This window comes from Balaenoptera ricei, chromosome 15 (genome assembly GCF_028023285.1).
Source record: "Balaenoptera ricei isolate mBalRic1 chromosome 15, mBalRic1.hap2, whole genome shotgun sequence".
Lineage (NCBI taxonomy): Eukaryota > Metazoa > Chordata > Mammalia > Artiodactyla > Balaenopteridae > Balaenoptera > Balaenoptera ricei.
In genome coordinates, this window is record NC_082653.1 from 63,030,935 (window position 1) to 63,036,934 (window position 6,000).

The window sequence follows — 6,000 nt, forward strand, 5'->3', positions numbered from 1 at the left end:
GCTAATCAATATTCGTATGGATGAATTTTATCTTGGGTAAATAGAGGTGGTTCTCAAGAACTGTGATTAGTGAACCTCAGGTGCTACCACAGTGCCAGGAAGCAGATAGTGACCTTGAAAGAAAGATAGGAACAACTTTAATATAAACATATTTAAAATATAAATGTTTATAAAGATATAAACAACTTTTTTTTTTTAAACAAGGCTTGTCAACTTAGCCTTTTTTTTTAAATTAATTAATTTATTTATTTTTGGCTGTGTTGGGTCTTCGTTTCTGTGCGAGGGCTTTCTCTAGTTGTGGCAAGTGGGGGCCACTCTTCATCGCAGTGCACGGGCCTCTCACTATCGCGGCCTCTCTTGTTGCGGAGCACAGGCTCCAGACGCGCAGGCTCAGTAGTTGTGGCTCACGGGCCCAGTTGCTCCGCGGCATGTGGGATCTTCCCAGACCAGGGCTCGAACCCATGTCCCCTGCATTGGCAGGCAGATTCTCAACCACTGCGCCACCAGGGAAGCCCGAAATAAACAACTTTTATATAGATGTTTATGTATTTTAAAAACACAAGGTCCCCAAATGACCGACTGCCTGGAGCAGAGCTGCCCACCAGCCTAGACTCCACGCAGCCCTCGACATGAAGGAAAAATAAATCTCGTTATTCTTAAAAAATAAATACATAAATCAACCAATAAATATAAAATAAAAACACTATCTGTTTTATTTTTCCCCCATTTCAAAAGAAATGTTTTTATACTACCCAGCCATAAAAAAGAATGAAATTTTGCCATTTGCAACAACATGGATGGACTTGGAGGGTATTGTGCTAAGTGAAATAAGTCAGACAAAGACAAATACTGTATGATATCACTTATATGTGGAATCTAAAACATGTAACGAGCTAGTGAATATAACAAAAAAGAAACAGACCCACAGTTACAGAAAACAAATTAGTGGTTACCAGAGGGGGAGAAGGAAGGGGGGAGGAGCAAGATGGGAGTAGGGGATTAAGAGGTACAAACTATTATGTATAAAATAAGCTACAGGGGACTTCCCTGGTGGCACAGCGGATGGGACTCCATGCTCCCAATGCAGGGGGTCTGGGTTCGATCCCTGGTCAGGGAGCTAGATCCCACATGCATAGCGCAACTAATAGTTCACATGCCACAACTAAGGAGCCCTGGAGCCGCAACTAAGGAGCCTGCCTGCTGCAACTAAGACCTGGTGCAACCAAATAAAGAAATAAATGTTTAATAAAATAAATAAAATAAGCTACAAGGAAATATTATACAACACAGGGACTATAGCCAATATTTTATAACAACTTTAAATGAATTATAACCTTTAAAAATTGTGAATCACTATATTGTACACCTGTAACTTATATAGTATTGTACATCAACTACACTTCAATTAAAAACGTGATATAAAAAAATAAATATATAGGATGAACAGATTTTTAAAGTTTAAATCTTTGGGTAATATATTTCCATATTACAAAATCCAAAAAGCATAAAATAGCACATAGTAAAGTCTCTCTATAATCCTCAGCACAGTGCTACTGATAGACATTAAAAATGTTATTAGGACTTCCCTGGTGGCGCAGTGGTTAAGAATCCACCTGCCAATGCAGGGGACATGGGTCGAGCCCTGGTCTGGGAAGATCCCACATGCCGCGGAGCAACGAAGCCTGTGTGCCACAACTACTGAGCCTACGCTCTAGAGCCCACAAGCCACAACTACTGAGCCCATGTGCCACAACTACTGAAGCCCATGTGCCTAGAGCCCGTGCTCCGCAACAAGAGAAGCCACTGCAGTGAGAAGTCACGCACTGAAACAAAGAGTAGCCCGCACTCGCCGCAACTAGAGAAGGCCCACGCGCAGCAATGAAGACCCAACACAGCCAAAAATTAATAAAAAATAAATAAATTTATATATTTTTAAAAATGTTATTAGTTTCTTGTAAATCCTTTCGTTCAAATACATATATAATACATTCATTATATACCATTCATTTATATATATAAAGTGCTTATACTGTACATTCTAGTGTTTTTTTTCAAATTTTTTTATCTCAAGCTTGGTTCCCTTAAATGTCCTTTTTTTTTTTTTTCTGAGAGCAGTTTCTTTCTTTCTTTCTTCCTTTCTTTCTTTCTTTCCTTCTTTCTCTCTCTCTCTCCTTCCTTCCTCCCTCCCTCCCTCCCTTCCTCCCTTCCTCCCTTCCTTCCTTCCTTCCTTCTGGCTGGGCCGTGAGGCAAGTGGGATTTAGTTCCCCAACCAGGGATCGAACCCGCTTCCCCTGCAGTGGAAGCTCAGAGTCTTTTCTTTTTTCTTTTTTTTTAATGTAATACTGTTTATTTTAACTTCGAAAACATTTCAGCATTCTGAACATACAAAAATAAAAATAACAGAACGTTGCAGATTGTCCTTAGTATAGAAGGTTCTTGAACTCTCATCAATGCAGTGGCTCTTGGCTTTGCTGACAATGAAGAGTTCTATGGTTTGTTTAAAAAACAAACAGTTTAAAACTACTGTACTTCAACTAAAAAGGATCCAAAACACTTCTCATGCCAGCTTACCCTCCCCCCCTTTCCACAGCTAAGAATGGCAGCGGTATGCTATGTCTCTATATACAGAAACAAGACAACCTGAAGCTAAATGGATGCCCACTGCAGTGTCCACAGGTCCAGCCCCACAGTGCACGCCCTGAGCTATGGCCCCTCCGGAAGGCATCTCCCTTACAGCCGCCACGCCAAGCAAGGAGCGTCAAAAGTGTGTCTCGGTTGCTTTGTTCTTTTTACAAACTATAGATATGTACAGTTGAGAACTCGGGATTCCTAGCCAATGACCATAGAGTTAACACACCACCTCACAAATTAAAAAAAAAAAAGAAAATGCCACAAACATTTTTTTTTTTAAATCTTCCTCTGTGAAATAGGCTCTTTCTTCTTTTATTAGGTCTCCTTTGATTTCGCCTGTCTTACAATTTTCACTGTAGAACCTTATGCATTTTTTTTAAATTTATTAATTAATTTATTTATTTATGGCTGTGTTGGGTCTTCGTTTCTGTGCGAGGGCTTTCTTTAGTTGCGGCAAGTGGGGGCCACTCTTCATCGCAGTGCACGGGCCTCTCACTATCGCGGCCTCTCTTGTTGCGGAGCACAGACTCCAGACGCGCAGGCTCAGCAATTGTGGCTCACGGGCCTAGTTGCTCCGCGGCATGTGGGATCTTCCCAGACCAGGGCTCGAACCCGTGTCCCCTGCATTGGCAGGCAGATTCTCAACCACTGCGCCACCAGGGAAGCCCCAGAAACATCTTTAAATGCCTTGTCACACCAACAGCAAAGTGCACAGAGTGAGGAGAACAGGAGAGCCTTTTCATTTTTAAAATGTTTGGAAACATGTACAACTTTGATACAGTTTCTGGGTGCTCCAGACACCCATGGCCACTTCATGTAAATCACTGACAGTTGCTAGAGCACTCTGAGAGACTACGATATGATCATGATCCAATTGGGTAATTCAACCTAATGAGGGCAACAGACACGTCTTGGGCGAGAGGTGTGTCAATCACGGCGCTCCCTACTCTAAGGTATTCACAAGAAGACAGATCAACAGTTTTTTTTATTCATCCTCCTCCTCCTCTTCTTCATCCTTGTCTTCTTCATCTTCCTCTTCCACCTTTTTCCGGGCAACTTTAGAAGGACCCTTGGCACCATCAAACTTCCCTTTACACTTACAGTGTGCGACATCCTTCTCGTATTTCTCCTTCAGCTTCGCTGCCTTGTTGATGTATGGCTGCTTCTCGCTGTCACTAAAGTTATTCCACATCTCGCCTAGCTTCTTTGCCACATCTCCTATAGAGATGCCAGGGTTTGTAGATTTGATCTTGGGGCGGAATTCAGAACAGAACAGGAGAAAAATCCAGACGGTGGCCTCTTGGGGGCATTCGGGTCCTTCTTCTTGCCTCCCTTAGCTGGTCTGTAATCCTTCATTTCCCAGTCATAGCGCACTTTATCTGCCTTTGCCATTTCATGAAATTTAGACTTCTCTTTCCCAGACATTGTCTTCCACCTCTCAGAGCACTTCTTGGAAAATTCTGCAAAATTGACAGGGACCTCAGGGTTTTTCTTCTTATGGTCCTCTCTGCACGTCTGCACAAAGAAGGCATAAGCAGACATCTTGCCCTTTGGTTTCTTGGGATCACCTTTAGCCATCCTGACTGTATTGTTCGCTAGCCTGGGCAGCTGCAGGGCAGGACGCGCGGCTCAGTGCTCCACAGCCTCGCGCTAGCTGCCTCCACGAGAGCCGCCTCGAAGCACAGAGTCTTAAACACTGGACCGCCAGGGAAGTCCCTCTAGTTTTTCTTCACATACTGTTCAATACCTTGCTTTTTTCACTTAATATATATTTTGGAGAGCTTTCCATTTGGGGCGTTAAAGAGCTTTCTAATTCTTTTTTATGAACACAGAGTATTCCATTGAGTGGATGTATCATAATCAATTTTTTTTTTTTTTTTTTTTTTTTTTTGCGGTGCCGCACGGCTCGTGGGGTCTCAGTTCCCCCACCAGGGATTGAACCAAGGCCATGGCAGTGAAAGCACTGAGTCCTAACCACTGGACTGCCAGGGAAGTCCCTATCATAATCAATTTAATTTGTTTCCTTTTTCTTTAAATTCAGTGTTTTCTCTTATTTATTTATTTATGGCCACACCCCAGGGCATGAGGAACTTCCCCAACCAGGGACTGAACTCGTGCCTCCTGCATTGGAGGCACAGTCTTTTTTTTTGTCTTTTTTTTTGGGGGGGGGGATAAATATTTATTTGTTTTTGGCTGCATCGGGTCTTAGTTGCAGTGCACTGGCTTCTCTCTACTTGTGGCTCGCAGGCTCATTAGTTGTGGTGTGTGGGCTCAGTAGTTGAGGTGTGCAGGCTTAGTTGCCCCGCAGAATGTGGGATCTTAGTTCCCTGACCAGGGATTGAACCCATGTCCCCTGCATTGGAAGGTGGATTCTTAACCACTGGACCACCAGGGAAGCCCTGACTTGTTTCCCATTGATGGACATTTTGGTTGTTTCTATTATAATAAATGTTTTTAAGCAATAATAAATTTGGACCTAATAAATAGATATGGACCAATCGGCTGCTAATGATTGACCACTAACTTTAAGAATCCCAAAGGCCATTTAGTCTAGTCCCTCCACCCCAAACAAATAAAAATCATAAGTGCCTTGCCTAAGATCTTATAGCTAGTTAGTGGCAGAGGCTAGACTAAAATCTGATAGTCCTGAGTCCTCTTTTCAGCAAATCAGTATAATTATCATTTCATTGCATTGTAAATAGTTTCCTTAAAAAACATATCATCTTAGAGATTTGAATTTGAGCTGAGAAAGGATAATATAGCATTTTACTTTCCTCTCACCACCAGAACATTTTAATCTTTTTTAAGAAGTAGTACATGAACATGGTTAACAAAGAAAAAGTGAAATAGTACTAAAGGCTATACAGTGAAAAGTAAGTCTTCCTCCAACCCATGACCCCCCAGTCTTTGATGGCCCTTTCCCAGAAACAATCATTGTTATCAGTGTCTGGAATACTTATCCAGAGAGTCTGTGCAAAACCCAGCATATTTATTTATATGAGTGTGTGTGCGTGTGTGTGTGTGTGTGTGTGTGTGTGTGTGTGTTTTAAGTAAATGGTAGGAAACTACACATCTTGTTCTGTACCTTCCCTTTTTTGTCCCACCCCCCCTTTTTTTTAACATCTTTATTGGAGTATAATTGCTTTAAAACACTGTGTTAGTTTCTGCTTTATAACAAAGTGAATCAGCTATACATATACATATATCCCCATATCTCCTCCCTCTTGCATCTCCCTCCCACCCTCCCTATCCCACCCCTCTAGGTGGTCACAAAGCACTGAGCTGATCTCCCTGTGCTATGTGGCTGCTTCCCACTAGCTATCTATTTTACATTGGTAGTGTATATATGACCATGCCACTCTCTCATTT

At 42.1% G+C, this 6,000-nt stretch overlaps 1 pseudogene; it reads right to left on the reverse strand.

Moving 5' to 3' along the window:
* Positions 1-3,616: 3,616 nt before the first annotated feature.
* On the reverse strand, positions 3,617-4,257 carry LOC132348928 (high mobility group protein B3-like; annotated as a pseudogene).
* Between the last annotated feature and the right edge of the window lie 1,743 nt (positions 4,258-6,000).